Below are 20,426 nucleotides of genomic sequence, written 5' to 3' on the forward strand. Positions count from 1 at the left end.
ACACACAATGTCACTGTGAGAATAAAGAATAGATAAATTGTGGTTGCATTTTATAAAGAGGTGTTAACATTCGGGTGTTACTGAACTGTTATTATAATGATGAATACCTCTGCATGTCTGGGAATTGCGTGGGAGAAATTCCAAGCTGCTCCGGACAAAATGCAATAAAGAAAAACATGTAAGTAACTGCAGTTGTTTCTTTTGGATATAACGGTACGGCTCCATTTCGCGTTTGGGATATTCTGACTTTTCAAAGTACACAAATCACTGCCCTTTATTAATCTGCTTGATTGCATTCGATTCCCAGAAAATGAGGAAATTTGTGCATACCGTCAGTGTGAGCATGAAAACAGCCGCCCAGAAAGTGCAAAAAATAATTGTTATAATTAGTTATCAGGTCTCCAGGAACCATGACGAAGTGGCAATCTTCAAAATCAGCTCAGATCTGGAATACGACCCTTCCTCCCAAACGATCTCTGACACAAGGCTTTTCTAACAGCACGTCAGTCGAAGTTCATAAGTATTTATTTCTTTTTTTAAGCGGATGCTTTTACCCAAAGTGACGTATATTTCAGAAAGCAGTCAGACAGTCCCTGGGGTGATCGTGGGTTAAGGGCCTCTCTCAAGGGCCCGACTGTGAAAACACTCTACTGCCTCGAGGATCTGAACCAGCGACCTTCCGATCACAGCCATAGAGTCACAACCACTGAAACACACACCACCCACTTTCTGAGCCTCAAGGAAGGCCAGGGACCATGGTAAATGCGGGTACAGTAGGGTAAGGTGTCACAAGACCTAGAAAAATGTGTTGAGCGGAATGTCCATCCACCTCGGACACCTCACATGTAAACATGGCTCTCAAAAATTAACAACACATTTCATTGTCTCAAGTATCGGATTCGGTCCGAGATGTAATTAATCCAGGATATCCCAGCTGAAAGGATGTGTCTCATTTTCCAAGGAATTTCCTCTCAGACTGTATGGGAGGCAGGGTGGAATTCTGGCTCTGAGAGGCATGCAGGCTGATTTTTACTCTGAAGCCACGTTGTTGGTTTGCTTCATTTCAGCCAGTCCATCCCACAGACTGACTGCTCTTGGCCTCAAAGACTAACAAGGCATCCATTGAGACAACCAGAGTCCTTATTAAATAATACTATTATTAAATAATCATCCCAAATTTAAAATCAAAACTAGACGTATATTTCGTCAGCTACCTTTGGGTTATATATACACATATAAATCTACAAGTGAAAATGATTATCTGGAAATGTAATCCATAATTATGATGGTCATTACTATTGATGATAATAATATTTTAATTTTTTCAGTTGCAAACAATGATTAGTTGAACGTTCATAATATAATGCAGGCTGTCTGGTTTGAAACGTTAACGAGCCAATAGGAACACAGTAAGTGTGTGTGTGGGGGGGGGGGAGAGTCAGGGGTGGGTCATGTGAGCACAGCTCTGCTGCAGGGCTTGGGGAATTTCAGGCTCCGCCCCCCGTCTACGTGCATGTGTGGGAAACGTGCTGTCTGAATGCAGACTCCCATGGGCCCACCCCCCCAACCCCACCCCCTCCCCAGGGGGAAGGTAGAGCAGTTCCCTACAGAACACAGCGCGTAATTGTTCACAATCTACCCTGAAATGGCACTAATTTGGAGCCATTGATGGCGGTTACATCAAAAGACCCTTGAGTGACAAGGTACAGCATGGGGGGGGGGGGGGGTGGGTAAGTATAAACTTGCAAAAAAAAAAAAAAAAAGTCTGGCCTCCGCCATTTTCCTGTCATTTTGTTGGGCATGATCAGAGATGAGGGGCTTCTACACGTACGAGCTCCACGCAGCCTCAAACACTCATCATCATTCACGCTGCCTGCTAGCAAACAAAAGCAAAGCCTGCTCCTATCTTCCTCCCGCGTTTAACCCAAAACTTATTTATCTCCAGTTTTCATTCTGCAAGCCGAGCGAGAGAGAGGGAGAGAGAGAGAGATAAGCAGAAAGTTGCGGAACGTCTGCTGTGACGTGCCGTACACTGCGACATTAGAGAGGCATTTAAATGTTCTACCAATTAAGAACAAATTAGATGCATAAAACTTCGCTCAGATCAGGTCCTTGGAGTGACTGACAGAGATGGTCCCTGCGAGAAGCAAGCTGGCGATTTTTGCTGAGATTCACCCAGACAGCACCCCCCCCCCCCCCACCACTGCCGCCACCCCCCCCCCTCCCGGGGACGAATTAAAAACTTTGCCTTTCCTTCTGCCCCTCTCTCCCCTATTTTCACGGAGATGAGAGGCTTCCAGTGAGTATTCATCATGTTGCTTTGGGGAACTTTTTCGGATGAGCCGCTGAAGAGGGGAGGCAGCCTCGCTATTGGACTGAGAGTAAGGGTGACACCGGTAGATCAGAGTGACAATCTTCCCTATCTGCTAGGCGAAGGTTTCATTTCACTAAAAATGTGTTGACTTCGCTTAGACGACATTCCTTCTGAGTGAGATACTGTTACTATTATCGTTTTAAATGGTTTTATTCATTACATACAGATGGTTTCAATATACTCACCCCGACGACCAAACACAAAGAACAGTTTTATACCAAGTTAGAGCCGATAAACGGTATGAATTATTCATCCGACCACCTCTACCCCTTAACCTTCTCTTTCTCTTATTACTTTTAAACTTTAATTATGTTTCCATCAATGCCACCCTGTGTATGCTGCAAATCTGGTCAAAATTTGGATAACGAAGTAAAAATAAATAAATAGAGGTAGTATTATATCACGTTAACTTGATACGCCACTCCAGTTTTGGCACAGTGATAGTGGCCCCCAGCTACAGATTTTCAGGCCTCCCCCCCCCACCCCATTCCTTACTGCGTACCACAGGTCGGAGTTCACCACGCGACTGCTGTTGGTGTGATTTCGAGACACCCCCCCCCCCCCCAACACCCCCGTCCACAATCGGCATCCGGTCTCACTCTTCATAATTAGCAGGCGCATCTTACAGATCGTCAGCTGCCGGCGGTCCCGGGGGGCGCCTCGTCTGGTTTGCGACAGAGCCCGTCCATCTGACGCGGTCTCGCTCGGCAGGTCGTGCCGTTCCCCGCGTTCCCCGGGAAGCGGCCCCCGGGCTGCCGGCGTGCCTTGGAACGTGGTTCGGAGAGACCGCCGTCTCCACTAGACACATATCCGCGGGAGCGCTTACTAACCAGATTTTCCAGGCCTCTGCTTATTTATTTATTTCCCACCTGATCCGAGTCGCTGGCCATATGCGAGGGACGCCTGGTAATTACCGTACCGAGGGCGGCGCGGGCACGTATGCTAAACACTGCGACGCGGCGACTCGTTTCGTTGGCAAAGCCTCGTAGATTTTTCAAATAGTCATTTTTTCGTAACCGGCGGATTATTTTTTTTTACCACGGTATTAATAATGTAAAAAAAAAAAAAACCTTACACATATTTTGCTACAGCTGATGTGCATGACATCTGGTATTCACCAAAAAAAACCCAGAAAATATATTTTAAAAAATAATAATAAATGATATATATTTTTCTACAAAAATACCCTGGAAAATATGATGCCCAATATTGGGACTTGAGCTAATCTGAGCCACAGGTACACAAATCATCCCCTCCCTGTATCTCTGGGAAAAAAAAAACACTCGAACCCACGAACCCGAAGTGCAACTGTAAACAGATCATGGCATTAATGGCTATAGAAATGAACCATCCATCAACCACAGGCTGTCGCCGGGGCAATGACAATGACATGATTTGTCCGTGGCCCTCCTGGCTGGGTCGTGACGCCCTGCCCGCGCTTCAGGGGATAGAGCGAGTCCTCTCCCCCCGCAAACCTGGGCACCATTAAATGGGGCCATACACAAACGGGCCAGGCAGCCATGAGCTCACCGGCCCTTCCGGAACCATCTGCATAAGTGGCAGCTTTTCATGCCTTATAGGAAATTCGGCATGGGTTCACCATGCAATACCGAAAAATATTAAAAACACGTGTGCGACTTGGGGGTGTTGATTGCTGTCACATTAAATGTGTTCTTCGTTCCCCTTAAAAGCATAACAAGATAAATCAGCCCCGGTTAATTAAATTACAGCGTAGGTGAAGGTGTGGTTGATAAGGGGGGTCGTGCTGATAAGCGGCGGTAAACATCTCAGGTTCCTCACTGCCGCGCCCCCACAACACCGTCGGCGCGCAAAACGCAGTCTCTGCTCGGCGAGGCCCCATCGCGTCGTGTGTCTGTGAAACCTGGAATTTTCCGGTCTAAGTTTTTGTTTTTTTCTCTCATATCCAAAACAGGAAGTCTCCTTCAGAACAAAATCACAGACAGCTCTGCAATGATATATTTGTTTTGGCGAGGAGTGCTTCCTACGTTTTCCAGGGACTTCCTGCGTGGTCTCTGTGAGTCCCAGGGGTACCTTCCCCCCTCCAGTAAGCAAATACGTGTTGTGTATTTATAATCATGCTTTGGTGACTAAACACTCCAAACAGCTACTTAGGTTTGCCCTAGTGTGGTTTGCGGAAACAAAAGACGAAACAACCGAATGTGATTTTAAAACTGAAAAACAAACATAATTGTACGGGAAGCGCCACAAAGTGCGAAGAGCAACACCCCAAATCCCAAGAAACCGTGTGGGAAAGACGTCGCTTCAATTTCCAACCTCACGCACAAAACGGCCACGTCCGTGCAGTTTAACTGCTTCCTAAGCTTCAGTCAAAGCCCTTCTTAAGTTATTTTTTCTTTGAGTTCATATTAATTATCTTTTTTTTTTTTTTTTTTAGCTTCAGTTCGAGAACATAATCGTGTTTAAAAGCATGGCTATTTCATGCAGGACGTTGAGATATTCAACGTTGAGATATTCATCCAGGTAGAGATCCCTGAGTACATTCATGGCTGTGAGCCCGTGTGTGTGTGTGTGTGTGTGTGTTTAATCACTCACCAGGCCAATAATCTGGAGCAACAGAGACGCTTTACTTTCACTCGTCACACGTGCTCAGCTGAAGGCCGCCTGGTATTTATCATGCTATGTAAATCGAAGGACTCCAGCTGATTGGATGTCAAAAATAAATAGCAGAGGCTGGAAGGCAACATTTTTTAATGCACATTAATGGGCAGTTCCATTTTACCTGGAGGCTAGGATCCATTTTGAATTTCATGTTTGATAAATTCCCTGGCTTTCTGAGTAATTTAAGCAATCTATGGGGCTGTTGAACCTTTGAGTGTATTTTTGAACCTCTGGGACTGTCGTACCACATCTGCATATCCGAGTTCAAATATATACTCAAGATGATTGGTTTAAACATTAAGTTGTTGATCTTCCCCTTGATAGATTTGTCAGACTGTCCCCTATTTCATTTCTAAACTACGTGACTAATCCTCCAATATCCCCCCCCCCATCCCCCTTGCCAACCCCCCCCCCCCCCCCTCCCCACACGTCTTCACGAAAAGCCTGCTGATTGAAATGGCAAAACTTTATACTCCGAGGTGAATTTGCGGCAACGGTATGTGAAGACAGGCCCTTAAACGCTCATTCGGTCTGCGACCGCCCCCCCGGGTTTCCACGTATCAATTAAAAGCCGGGGATTTGCGCAGTCACTGGGCCGGCGGAGAGGTCCTCGTGTAAAGAAAAGATGCACTATTGGTGCGGCAGCTGCGCAGTTTAATGCAACGGTGCCCGATGTGCATCATGCTAAAGTCTGGCTCATGAAGGGTCAGTTTGTAGTTAGTAGCGACCCTAACCCTATACTCCATTGCTTTTTCATACTTTGTTTGCTTTTTCTGGCATGGGAATTAAGCTCTACGCAAACTAAACTTAGGGATCGGGTAGTGGGGGGTGGGGGGACAAACGACAGGGGGGGCGCCTGGTACAGTACTTCTGTGACCAGATACATGCCTCTCCAGTCCAGCCATGCTAAGAAATAAAATAATAATAATAATAAAAATAAAAAACAGCACAGGCCAACTTGTTTTCTTTTGTTCTGCATCACTAATTACCATCATCATTTGCAAACAACAGAGGACATACGTGCAGCATGCCGTACGCGGCTGGCGATGCTAACAAGTTAATATAGCGAGCTAAATTCATGCCCATTATTATGTGCTGCTAGGAACATGCTCTATAGCCAGCGCGCTAATTGCTACAGTAAGCAGCGACAACGCAAAATGATTTATAATGCGGCTGAATCGCTGCTAGTTATTTATTTTCGCTGGCATCACATGAACTGCGACGCCTTGCTGAAATTGTTAGTCAGCACCAAGGAATGCAATTAGGGCTTAATGGACTTTAAAGAGCGCTGAGATCAAATAAAATATGACAACAGCAAAACAATAATAACTGGAAATAACTTTTCAGCTCTGCAGCTGGTGGGGGGGGGGGGGATACCTTACAAGGTAGAACCGCTGGTAAAACTAGGTCTGCCGCAATACGCGTTTTGTGTTACATACGTGAATACACGTGATTTGATAGTATATCCCTAAATTGGTCCTCAATAAGCCGCGCACAGAGGTGGGTGCTTCAGGACCTGAGAGTGAAAGTCCAGGCCAAGATTTTGTTTCAACCAACCAGTTGAGTATAGAGAGTCACAGTCAGAGAGTCACAGTCAGAGAGTACTCAATGGGTTGGTTGAAACAAAATCTTGGCCTGGACTTTTACTCTCTGGACCCGGATTCTCCAACTCTGGCCACGCAGCAGTAGGTTGGGTGGTTCCGGAACATTCCAAAAGGTGAAAGCGCTCGTCTGTTTACCTGCTATTGCAAGTGCTGAATCCAGCATGTTTCCCAGCCACCTCTCCAAACTGGTTTCCCAGCGACTGGGCCAGTCTAAGGCTCAGTCTTTGGGGGGGGGGGGGGGGGGTCTTTACTAAGCATTTCAACAGGAAAGGCACTGGGGGACCTCTACTTAAAATGAGTAGCCTCTTCAGCTTCTGGTGAGAGAAAAGTCAGAGAGTGTGGGAGACCAGCAGAGAGATTTTGTGTTACATAATTTAACTCTTTGCCATCGAATGCTTAGGAATAGCATTAATCTTAACCTATAGAGTACAGTAAGGGTGTGACCACGCACAAGTCCTGTTCATAGGACCTTGCCCAGCTTTTTTTTTCCAGAAATCCCAGGCGACATCTCCGTAACTACAGCCCCCGAGAGCGAAAAGAAAGGGTGACGAACACAGAAGATTCCATCTCCCACCTTCAGTGGGGCTGTAACAAGCAGAAGGTGTTTGCTGGCATCCAGAGGGTAGGCTGCTGCTGGCTCGGTGCCTCGAGCCAAAGACCCCCGGGTCCGCTGCAGGCCTCTGCAGCCGCCTCGCCCTGGGCGACCCGCGGCACTCGGTCCCCGGTGGTTAAGGTGAGCATAGGAGCACTGCTTAGACGGCATGTAGGGCTGGGTGGCGGGCTGGGGTCATCCATGTAGTCTGCTTGTGTTATTCTCATTCTTATTATTACACGATAGTTATTTAGCGAATCATTTTATTGTAGTTATTTTGCGAAAACTGGCTCAGACACTTCCTAGAGCAACTGGGATGAATCCGCTCTGCCAATCCTGGGATTCGAACTGGCAACCATCTGATCACACATCTGGGCCTATATCACAAAACAGGATTTCTTGCTTAGCCGGATAACTTGTCAGATTTAAGTCTGGGTTCAGTGTAAGTGATCAAAGATGAAGTACATTTAAACTGAGGTACCATGAATCCAACAAGTTATCCTGCTATGCAAAAAAATCCTGCTTCACCCACAATAAAAATAAAAATACCAATAATATTCAGGGGCTTTAATCTAAAAACCATATTACAGTACTGATTATCATTATTATTATTGTTGTCCATCCATCCATACATCCATCCATTTCCTGAAACCAGGGTCGCAGGGGGTCCAGAGCCTGTCCTGGAGGCTACAGGCACAAGGCAGGGAACAACCCAGGATGGGGCGCCAACCCATCACAGGGCACAGTCACTCACACACCAATCTGTTGTTATTGTTGTATTAAAGTCAACTTGCTCAAAATTTCAGTCTGTGCTCAACGGTATAAGAGCTCATCCCGTCCTTGGACCCATAACCATCTGATTACAAGGCCAGTGCTTCACCTGTCTACCTGCTTTATGGGGACATCATCTCTCCCTCAAACATAAACAAGTACAGCGGCGATGTACCAGTCACATGACCCCCGTGCTGCATGGCTGCCGTTTGCGAAACAAACAGGTGTGACGCACTGCGGACGCACGGCCCTTCTGTAGGTACCCCAAGAATAATAATAAAGATTTATCAAAAAACCATGGTCACATCGCGTCGTTGTGGGTCACTTGTTGGAGTGGCGTTACACGTCTGTTGTACCTTCACACGCAAACTCCCTTTTACTGGATGGACTGAACATTAGTTGCTTCCTGTTTGACTTGTCTGTCTCAGGAGCTTGGTCCCCCTGACCTGGAACAAGACTGGCTAACACCTCCGTTCTCCTAATTAACTCGCCGGCGTCGGTGATTTGAATTATGCATATTCGGGAACAATTTAATTACGGGGAGCTTGATAGGCTCACAATGAGTGTAGACAAGGCCGGGAGTGACAGAGGCTATAAGTAGGGGGCCCCCTGGGCGCAGCGGGGCCCGCTGGGGCCTTCCAGGCAAACACGCTGCCTTCAACCGTCTCACCACCTCCACACCGAGGGGGGGTGGGGGGGGGGAGTGCAGTGTGTTTACTTTAATCTTCTGTTTCAGCATAATCACGGTCAAAACCGAAGGGCGGGGTGGGGGGGGGGGGGAAGTTTTGTTTAACTTACTGCGTACGAGCAGTTCGAGAGTGCATACTTACCTGGGTAATTACGGTGCTGGGGGAGATGGCTATTAAGCTAATTATTGAATGTATCTCGTGTATGTTTTGGGGTTTATTGCTGCAGCTGACCCAGCTCATTAGCATTTATGGACGGTGACGTAGACGGCGGACACCCCCTGTGTGTTAAACACGCGCCACGGCTCTCCGGAACGTTCTTAGACCCCGCGGAGCTGAGCTGGCCAATTGAGACCCGGCTGTATTTTAGGGATGGGCGTATGTAGGCTCCAGGCCCCAAATTACATTTTTGCATAGAAGATAATAAGGTCCATAATAAGGTTGTAGACCCAGGTGTTCATAAAAAAAAAAAAAATCCTTTGTTTAGGAAATAAAAGCCTATGGATAGCTGCACTATTATAAAAACTGAACAATGATAATTTATGTATACATAATTATATATACATATATGCAATTATACAAATTGTGTATATATATAAAATTACATGTGCATAATCATATCAGCGTGCATGCACACATTGGAAAAAATGACATTTGTTGATATTATTTTACCTAATCACAGTCTAATTACATGCACATTTAACACCTGACGTGCACAATTCTGCATAAAGGGATTATCAAATTAATGTTCGGTTAGTAACTGAGACAAATGACGCAGCACCAGCCGGCTGTCCCCATGAAAGGCGGGGGGGGGGGGGGGCGATGAGCTGCGATTTGTGTTGGTGGGTTAGGAGGAACTGCAGCGGACAGGTGACTTAATGTAGAAACCATTACAGTTATTAACACGGCGGCGTGCGATTAAAGCATCCATTTACCGTGTGCACTGCCCTCGTGTTAAAAATAATCAACTGCACTACTTGCAACAGACTCTTAAAATCTCGCTTATCGATTACAGACCTAAGAAATGTTCTTTTTGGAACCGGCGTCCCACATACAGCGGGTAATTTAAGGTGAGTGGAAATGTTTTACTCGAGTCTTGTATGAGGCATTCACGGGAGAAGGTCTGCAAGACAAATAGAAATCAAAGGGTCCTTTATATTAAATTAAACTGCAGAGAGGGGTGTCTGAACGGAGCCTAGAGCGCTCCACTCTGCGAATCGCATAATGAACTTGCAACTGCCCTTAATTAAGGTCTGCAACCAATGGCATTTCCCTGTAATGATGTCAAGCCGTGCGGCAATTAGGCGCACCTCCATGAAGGCGAACACTGTTTGTAAATCATATATATACACAGGCACGCACAGAGAGGGCTTGCCTAGTGAACCCCTCCTGAAAGTAAGATTAATTAGTATGTAGTGTTTCCGAGTCAGTTTGGTTGGTAGCACTTTTAACATCATACCCAGAGGACATTTGCCTTAGATTAAAGATGAACTATCCCTTTTCTGGCTTTTTTTTCGTAATGAACGCTTCAGACAAACCCGCATACCGTCTAATTAGCGGCAGGCTTGAACGGAGTGTTAGTTTTGCCCCCCCCTCCCCAATTGTAACTTCAATTAAAAATAACCTGTCACAGTGTTTTAATAACAACACAGAGCGGACCAAGCCCTGTGAAAGGGGTGCGACCAGGGCCGCTATCATTCCGAAACATATTTATAAGTTGCAGGAGTGACACCCGTTAATTGTTTGTAACGTATCTTTTTTTCCCTTCTCTCATCTATTTAAAATAATTACTAGTCCTTTGAAAATTTGTACTTCGCTTCAGGAAGCCGGAAGCGGCCTGACGTTACATTAATGTGTATGCACTTGTGAAGATCGCTAATTATGAATTTCAGAAATCACAGAAACGCCGCTAATAACATAACCACTGAATATGCAGAGGAAAAACTTTTTTTTCCCGAAAGTGCACGCATTCGTGTCATTTGCCCCCTTGATTTGGAGTCAAAATCATATGCAGAAGAGGTTACAGTTCATCATACCCAGTGATCCTCCCTCGTTTCGTAATTAATGCTTTATTCTTAGCCTACATTTTCTGAAGAAGGGTTTATATTTTAGTAATACGTTGTTTCCTGTGCTCAGTCAGTCCAGAGTAGGCCTATGTCTATACGTGAATACTTAATATTGTTAAACACTATACGTTTTAAATCCAGCATCCTTATGCACATGCATTAATCTTTCTGGGAAGTTGCAGTCAGGGCAACAGTTAACATAACGCTTAACTTGGTTATGAGTCCATTTGAGATGACGCTCTAATTGGAGACATTTTACAAGGAAAGCACTTACCATTTTGCTTATTAAGATTGCTTATTGGTAGCAATAAAACGCACATTAGGGTATGGAAATTAATATACTGTATTGCGCAGAACATAATGCCGTTATAATGCGCGCTGTATTCCCGCTAATGACTGCCGCGCAGTTTATTAGCTCTAACGATCTGCAGCAATACGTTTATTGTCCCGTACAGGTTGATGGCTTTTTGATACGTCCGGGTCCGATCTAATGTCGGGTCATTTGCTGGCGGGTTCCAGACGCCTTAATACGCGATAAACATATAAATAAGCCGTCTCGTCATAAATAAACTGGGCGGTATGAGCGGATGGGGGAGGAAGGGGGGTTGCGCACATGAATTTCACCTGTGCTTATTTTCTTCAATAGAGAGTGGGGCAATAGATAACAGAATGACAGCGCAGTCCCCGGGGACCCTGCCATGTGAGTAGAACACGCCGCCGGGTTAGCGGCTCCTTATTTTATGAGTAGCGGACCCTTAATTGACATCACAGGCAGACAGATAAGGGGAGAGGAGTATGAACATAACAGATGATGATTTCGGTGCACGGTGTTTACAGACGCGTTTATGCGTGTTGAGCAGACCTTATTTGTTTTCTAAGCACGGTTACACCAGTTGTGGCATGTTTTTCAGTTTTTTTTTCCCCAGCCCAATTTAAGTGCTGCTTCCCCACATAACGCAGCTATCACCTCGAAGGGAAACCGAACAGTATGTATAAGTAGATGTAACCTACATCTGATGTAGCTTACAGCCCCCGCCGTCCAGGGCCTGTCGGAAGAAAAGCAAAGAAAATGCAAATAAATAAATATAATATTTCTGTTGTTCAAAATAGAGCACATTACGCATCACATGACAAAACATTTCTTTTTTTAAAATGCAGTAAAAATGGTGAATCACATGTTTATAACATGTTTATAAGTTAGTAGTGGACAAAATCTGCCAAACTATTTCAGCATATATTATGTAAGACATTTTTATTTCGACTGAAAACGAAACCAATTTCTATGCCAGGCCACGGTGCACGAGACTTAACCGACCAAAGCAAAACTCTTTAAAGTGACATATGAGCGGCGACCTCGTGGTAATTACATGCTATTTTTGCGCCGCTTATGTCTTTTAGGATGCATACAAACACAACAGCTGAATCAGCCAGCGCACTTCTTCCCCAGCGATATCAAAATTTATAGGAATCAATTCCAGCGTGTTTTGTCTTTTATTTATTTGTTTGTTTATTTCTTTTAATCAGGAGCAGCAGTGACAAAGTGCCCACAGTGGAGGCATCACAGTGTGTGTGCACGTGGGTGTCTGTGTGTGTGTGTACGTGGGTGTCTGTGCGTGTGTGTACGTGGGTGTCTGTGCGTGTGTGTGTGTGTCTGTGTGTGTGTCTGTCTCCCTGTTTGTATAGCTGTGTGTATGTGTGTCTGTGTGTGTGTACGTGGGTGTGTGTCTGTGTGTGTGTGTACGTGGGTGTCTGTTTGTGTGTGTGTACGTGGGTGTCTGTTTGTGTGTGTGTATGTGGGTGTCTGTGCGTGTGTGTGTGTCTGTTTGTGTGTGTACGTGGGTGTGTGTCTGTGTGTACGTGGGTGTCTGTGCGTGTGTGTGTGTGTCTGTCTGTGTATGTGTACGTGGGTGTCTGTGTGTGTGTACGTGGGTGTGTGTGTGTCTGTGTGTGTACGTGAGTGTGTGTCTGTGTGTGTGTGTACGTGGGTGTCTGTTTGTGTGTGTGTCTCTCCCTGTTTGTATAGCTGTGTGTATGTGTGTGTTTATAGCTGTGCGGGTTTGTGTGTTTAGCTGTGTGTCTGTGTATATCTGTGTGTGTGTCTGTATATTTGTGTGTTTACAGCTTTGTGTGTCTCTGTATGTCTGTGTATTTCTGTATGTGTGTGACTCTGTATGTGTGTGTGTGTGTGTGTGTGTGTATGAAGGAATGGTTTCGTTTGAAGGTCTTTGCCATGCCTTGTAATACAATAACATGGTTGTTTGATTATCAGAGTGATAACTGCAGACGCATGACTAGCCCATTTATCACATTACCAAGTTAGCCAGGGTCCTCGGAAAATCCCAATATACTCCTTAATGAATGGCATCCATGGCGGGGGGGGGGGGCGCTTCTACACCACCGCTCTGTTATTTTTTAAGCCGCACGTCCGACAGTTATGAAATTTAAGGTGGTGTCTGGCTTTTGCTTCCATCAGGACGGCCTTGGAATGGCTGAGTGGCCGCGAGATGGAATACGCGATAAAGCGAGCCAGACGCCAGGCCCATATTGCCCAGGTGACCGGGTCAAGGGTCAAAGGTCACAAGACAAATATGTTTGCTTATACGGAATAATTCGGTACGGACAAGCGAAATGCGTGTGGTTGCGTTCATTTTTCACTGCGGGAACAGAATGCTTTCGAAATTAGCGCTGGACAGGCCAGCAAATTCCGAAAGTGACAAATTCTGTGTGACAGATGTGTTGAAAAACAGAAACAACGGTGAGTAAGTCATTTACTTTGTTTGTCAGCAATCCTATAGGACAGTTAGTATGTTCGGTAGTTACCGAGACTTACTACGAGTTTTCGCTAACTTGCATTTTGTTATGTTAAAGTCAGCCGGTTGCTGGAACATGCTAACAGTGGTGAGGCATATTGGTGAAAGCGTTAAACTCTGAGTGAGAAGGTAGGCCTCACTGAATGGAGGCTCATTTTATATTTCTCCCAAAAGATCTTTATGTCTAGGTCTGTTTTATGTCTTTATGTTATATAATTATAAAACATTTAGTCAGTTGAAGTCACCATGAAAGGGTGTGGGACGCAGATTGGGTCAGTATGACTAACCCCCTCCTGTATACCGTATATCAATTTGCGATATCATAGTTATATACGCGTATAAATATCCTTACAGCAGACATTTAAATGCTTGAAGAAAGCTTTGTAGTACAAAGCGAGTGTTTGGGGACGAGTAACATGCAAAGAACCACTAGTGTGATCTGTCACTGGTGCAATTAAATATGCGAAGTGAGTAGGCAAACGAACCGGACTGGCCGGCGCCCCGATGCTCTCGGCCGTGGGGCCCGAGCCGCCACACTTGTAAGACATTATGTAGGATTCTCAGCTTCATTTGCCCCTTTGTCTCTCACAGGAAAACGCATTATGACTTCGTACAAGCATGGATCGATTTTTAAAGAGGCCTTATCTGATTGCTTTTATATTCTATTGATTTTTTTGAATGAAGTTTTATGGTGTCCAATTATTTTCTTTGTATGATTTTTTTCTCTCCCCTAGATCTATGTTCGGCCTGCCATATAATTGCTGAAAAGAGTTATTATATTGAGGCTGATAACACCTACTTCATTGTATGGCGCTAATTCCTTTTTATGGAAATCATCGCTCGCTTTGTGGGTGCAGCACGCGCGGAGCACCTGGTTTCGGATTATGGGATGGCTCACCGCGTCGCGCGTCTCATGCCTTCCGACGGCGCCGTTTATCGCCGGCACTACTGCCCGCATTAGGAGAGCGTGTAAGAGTCACGTAACACTTCCTGTTTCCCTCCCGGTCATGTGATTCTGTGGTCAGGGAGACACAGATATGGCGGCTTTTTCGACGGTTGTCCTGAACACCGGCGGCTTATATAATTCATGGCTTGCAGGAGGCCGTTCTGTTTCTCGACCATTTATCATTGGGGGGGTGCATTCTGACACCTTCACACGTCAGTCCCTTCAATTAAACTGTCCTTTCTTGCTTTCTTTCTCCCCACACTGGGTGTTTTGTGGCTGCAGCTTCTCTCCCGGTGCTTAATATGAAGGAGACTTGCCAATGAATTGATTTATTTAGTCTGCCAGCATCTGGAAGACACCCCCCCCCCACTACATATAGTGCCTTACAGACCACTGTAAATTCAGTAGCAATGCCGTGAAGTGGGTGGAGCGGCCGGCCTGCATCGTGTCGTCCACGTCCGTATCCACAAAGCCGTGTGATCCCTACCCAGCTCTGCACGACATCACGCAGTCACTCCATATCACCCAGATTCATACAAATGTTTTTACATATATTCTTTTTTATCCATATTTATTACAGGGAAGCCGGCCTAATCAAATACGACAGAAAGCCCACAGCCAGTTCGTTTTCACCACAACAAATCCAATACATTCATATTCAGAAACTTTTATCTAATACTGCTTATTAGATTGTTTTGGCTATGCCGGCAAAGCAATATATCACCAGAGTATATAATAGGTTTGTGTTTTTTCCCTCTCTCCCAGGCCTGCGTTTCCCTCTGCCGTTTTGGAACGGCGCCTCCTGGTGGCTTGTTAATAAAGCCGGCGCAGCTTTTGGGACCATTTCTACAGCACGGGCTCTCGGCTCCCTAATAGGGTCCTGGGAGGTCAAGTGACACCCCTCTGCTGTACGCTGCCTTTGCCGCCCCCCACTAAATGCCCTCCCTTCGCTTCTCATTCCACGGAGATCGATTTTGTGCGTTAATTACTCATGGAATTGGCCGAGCGGACCTGGTGAAGCCCTTGCAAATGCTAACAAACAGCGCAATGTACATAAATGTATATACTAGTATATACAGTACACATGCTTTTTTTTCCCGTAGGCTCAGCGCTGTGTAAAGAAAGAGAAAATAAGGGTGGTTTTGCACCTTCAGGCAGCAGCGGAGAGGACAGTTCAGTGTGTGCTAGCTACTAAAAAATAATCTTTAGTTAGCGCTGGGTGTACATTTAAGCATGTATGGACAGCTGAGGGCAAACATGCACCAACAGTGAGGTAAACCGTGCAAATGGGGGGGGGGGGGGGGGGGCTCGGAGCAGATCCCGGGGAGAAATTGGTAGTTTCTGGTACTTCAGTGCAAGACAGGCTTGTGAAAGGGCCCATGTTTGCACTCTGGCAAGGTGCCGTTAATCGCTTGATTAGGACAATAACTCTGGAGCGACATTAAACCTGCCAGCGACGAGGAATACTGACGGTAAGGGACTCTGAAGGTGGGTGGCCCGGCCCCCGAAACTCCGGCGAATTCACACGCCGCACATCAGCACAGTGCGGAAGAGAGGAGAGCGCCCAGGCACTGCGGCGCGGGTTCGAGCGGAGAGGTGCCCGTACCACATGCTGCTCTCGCTTTTGGCACCTGCGGGTTCTATTGTGTGCCAGTCCCGCGGAGAGGGGTCAAGCCTTGGGCGGGTACGGCGGGGGCATGCTGCCCTCCACCCTCGGCGGCGAGGGGGCTCCCGGTGGGGGCCGTGCCTGCCCTGTGAGTGAGCTTGTAGCGCGCCCGCCCTTGACACGCCTCCTCCGCGGGCCGCGGCGAGCGTCCAGGCCCGGCGCCAGCGCTGCGAATGGGGCTGGCGTGCCAGCCGGTGCCAGATGCGCTGGACGCTTTGCGGGGCGGACACCTGGCCACTCAGAACTTGGCTCCCAAAGCTATCCGCAGCGCCTCCCCCTCCCATGTCCCCCTCACCTTCCACCCCCTCCACCCCCGCCCCACCACAACCCCCCTCAGAGCCGTCGGGGGGGAAATGAGGCAGTAACCTCAAAATGAAAGGCCCCATGCCCTCACAGAGATATCTAGTGGGGGTGCATTCTGATGCCCACACAGCATATACAAGTAATGCTGTTTACTCTATCATCGTTTCCCAGCATGCACCTGGCCAACTCCCCTTCTTTATTCTCAGAGCAGTAGCTGGGGAGTTTATCTGCCTCACGCGGATGGACATAATTACCACCTAACATCGGGCAAGAAAGACACCTTGAATGTTGAGCTCTTTGTACCAAGACAGACATTAGTGCATTTTTTATTACATGATTATGATGATAAATATTACTTACGTGACAGACTGCACTGTACAGCTTTGTGTGTGTGTCTGTGTATTATACTGTATTATACTGCAGACTGTTTATAAAATTTATTTTTTATTATTATTATTGACTACAGGAACATTGCCTTCATTCCTCAAGCCAGTCTTTTAGGCCTGTGGTTTAGCTTGCATTTTTTTTTTACTTACTGTTCTAATCGTTTGTGGTGCTCGGGAACAACCGGGGTAGATTTAATTAAGCACATCGCTAAACCGGGCAGACTTCGATCTTCCCAGTGCTTCCGTCATAAACAGCCGGGCGAATTAATCCGGTGACAATACACGCAGACATCGGCATGGCGGTCACGCCTCGGATATCGCACGCTCATCTCTTGAAGGGCTGTTTTAACCATTAGCGAGTCAAATTAATAGAGAATAGAGACAAAATGTTAGCCTAATTACTTCTTCTATTAACAACGCAGTCATGATTTTCCACGGAACCCATCCCAAAATATGAAGCGTTGAAAATCAATTTGATTGAGCTACAACCTCTTGTTACGACACTAAATCATCTCAAGAAGTAGCTGGCAGTCGTGTTTTTTTTATATTATTAATCTTTGTATATGAATTCAAGACTCTGTGTCCAATTACGGCTTCTGGGAAGAGATTAAAAAGTCATATTAAATGTAGAAGCCCTGTGGGAATCGCTTAATAAGAGGCGCCTCAGCGTCCTGACCCGAGTGTCCTGTCTGCATCTGACACGTACCTGAAACACAAGACGCGTGACCGAAAGGGACCTCAGCACCGGTACCGGGGGCCCGCGTGAAGCGAAGAGCTGCGTGTCGACACCCGTGTGAATTCAGCAATTATGCGGAACTCAAATGAGGGGATTTATTATTTTATTATTGTTTATCAACAAAGCAACAAATCAGACAGGCCAGGCACTTATCGGTAGCAGAAATATAAACTACAATAGCAAGAATACAGAAGCATGCGCACAAATTTGACAAAGCTGTATTGTAGCACAAATATAAATTTCTTGCACATTATTTCTTCCACAAAAATGTTAAATACTCTATAGAACCAGGTTGTTATAAAGTCTACATCAGTATGTAGCTACATAGAGCAGTAGGTCGCTTGGACAAAAGTCTCTGCTAAATAAATGTAATGTATTAACGGCAAATTTACAATTCATAACGTGTGGACAGGCGCATACCTGCAGAAATGTGAAAACCAGGTACTACATACTGTAAGATTGCCCACAGCGAACATATACTGGAGATTTTACAGTGTTTCCTTAGTTGAACCTGGAAGTCACAAAGTTCGTTAATAGTGTAGAATTAGGTACATTATGCAATATCTACGTAACATTGTTTTAGTTTATGAAACTGACATACGAGTGTTTTTCGGCAAATTCATATATATATATACACACACACACACATTCAGGCTCATTTAGTCAGCTGACGCAAGTCAAGGACTTAGCAGTTACTCCAGCTTGTTGCGAAATACGTTCCTTTCATTCCCCGTGAATTTGTACCATCAGCTGGTCTTTCGTTATTTTTTCCCCCCATCCTGCAAAGAGAACCGGCCTTCCGGAGGACTTTGAAAAACATGAAGTCGAGTTTTGATAACTTTTGGGTATCGACCGAGCTTCCCTCTAGAGAGACTCCCTGCGCGGGAAGCAGATATGAAGTCAGAAGCATGGAGACAAATGCGAGGTAATAAGAGACATTACTGCCTCACGGTGGGTCTCCGTCTCCTTCAGGTACACTCAAGCAGAAAAGTGTCAAGATATCAAATGCGGTGTCAGTTTAATGAAGAGGGAACCAACGGAAAAGGGCTCCATTTTTTACCGCTTGGTATCCTATGAAACGGCGGCAATAACAACGAACCTCCGACTCTGCAGCCCATGTTTGGGCAAAGAAATATTATGAATCATGAATCACAGATTCCAGTCGTGCACCTTGAATACTGACATCTGTTTTGATGCAAGACCGAAGATTACAAACTCTTTTCGCATTATATACATTCTATATAAAAAGTTAAAAAGCAGTGATACACGCAAAAATGACTCAACCTCTTTCATTAGGGAACCTATTAAAATACATGGAATCAGCAGTGGTTTACAGTGACATGCAGTGTTGAACAAACCACAGCTATAATAGCAACATATGATGATATAATGACAGGTTCATGGGACATGATTACGAAAAACATTCTGCGAGATGGACATCCATTAGCCATGTTTCAATAGAACCATTGACTGCTCTGTTACATAATTCATTTTGATTTGCTAACACTATAAGCAGAAAAAAAACAGTTATTTTAATAGTAATGTGATGTGAAAGCTGAACTGTTACAAAGGTATAACCAGGCTGGAGGGTGGATATTGGCACCTACATAAGACTCACACTAATCATTTTGCTGTCTATTGGATGATAAATTCCTGGCCTACACTTTTTAAAAATTATTCGGTGAACAATCAACACACAATAAAGAAGAACAGAAAAAAAACATGAAAGGTATAAACATTCCCCCCCTTTTTGGTATACAGTATATTCCTTATGCCCCAGAACACTCCTTCCAACTCCCTTAAATAAACAAACAAAAAAACAAACAAATGGGGAAAATGGGAGAAAGAAAGAAAGAAAGAGAGAGAAAGAAAGAAAGAAATAATGGAGTACGGTATCTACAAAAATCATAGACCATATTTAAAAAGTAGATTGTAAAAGTAGAAATGTATGTTTAAAGTGCCCTAGCCTACACTTTTAAAACAATGAATATGTCTGAGGTAGATTATCGTTGTTTTTTATTTCAGGCACATATTACCAAATCAAGTTTAACAGACGAAAATGATCAGTAGATAAGAAAGGCGAACGTTGAGTCGGTCAGTGGCATTTAACCCCTGCGCCGGGTTGTTTGTATATCTCTTACTGGGTAGCTAATAGATTCCCTTCGTTTGTGTGAGACATGGCGGACGGCGAGTGCCGGCCTTTCCGTTACGTCAGCGCCGTCGCCTGTCGTCCAGCTTTAAGAAGATAGCATTAAACGCTGCAGGAGTTTTCACCTCTTGACAACATCCCAGCTGTGGACTAGCAATAGCTATCCTCCCGTGGCAGTTTTAATTATCGGCACTGGCGATACCATCAGTAAGTGTGTAATTACGTGTCAGTTTCCTGGCTGTTGGCTATGAAAAGTGGAACCGGTGAGATGATGATTGTTGAAACTGTAGACTCATATTTAAACAATTCAAAATGTGTAGCTGCCAGTGTCATTAAACAGGGAGAGACTGACCCCGGCTGTCAGTTAGCCTACCTTATGTAGATATTTTCTCTCTCTCTCTCTCTCCCTCATCCATCTCATCCCTTTCTTGCACATGGTCTGTCAGAAGGCTTCACGCATTGATAGGGGACTGAACAGGAAGTGCAGGGAGTTTAGTGAGAATCTCCTGGTCTCTCTGACACCCGCTGAGTTTTCTGTGTCGACCAAACGCACTCGCTGTTTCTGGGATACAGCAGGCTGTGCTCAGTTGGCCTTCTAAACTGGAAAACTAAGGATATTATCAAAAGTACAATTTTTCTGCCCTTTAATTTCTGATACAATAGATGTCGGGCTGGTAAAACAGACCTGTTTATATAA

At 45.4% G+C, this 20,426-nt stretch overlaps 1 long non-coding RNA gene across 1 annotated transcript; it reads left to right on the top strand.

Annotated features, from left to right (window-relative positions):
* Positions 1-9,679: 9,679 nt before the first annotated feature.
* LOC125716043 (uncharacterized) lies at positions 9,680-15,388 on the top strand. The gene is made up of 3 exons (XR_007384247.1): positions 9,680-9,737; positions 11,380-11,433; positions 15,255-15,388. It is a non-coding gene; the product is annotated as an uncharacterized LOC125716043 (long non-coding RNA).
* Positions 15,389-20,426: the final 5,038 nt, after the last annotated feature.

This window comes from Brienomyrus brachyistius, chromosome 20, assembly GCF_023856365.1.
Source record: "Brienomyrus brachyistius isolate T26 chromosome 20, BBRACH_0.4, whole genome shotgun sequence".
Taxonomy (NCBI): Eukaryota; Metazoa; Chordata; class Actinopteri; order Osteoglossiformes; family Mormyridae; genus Brienomyrus; species Brienomyrus brachyistius.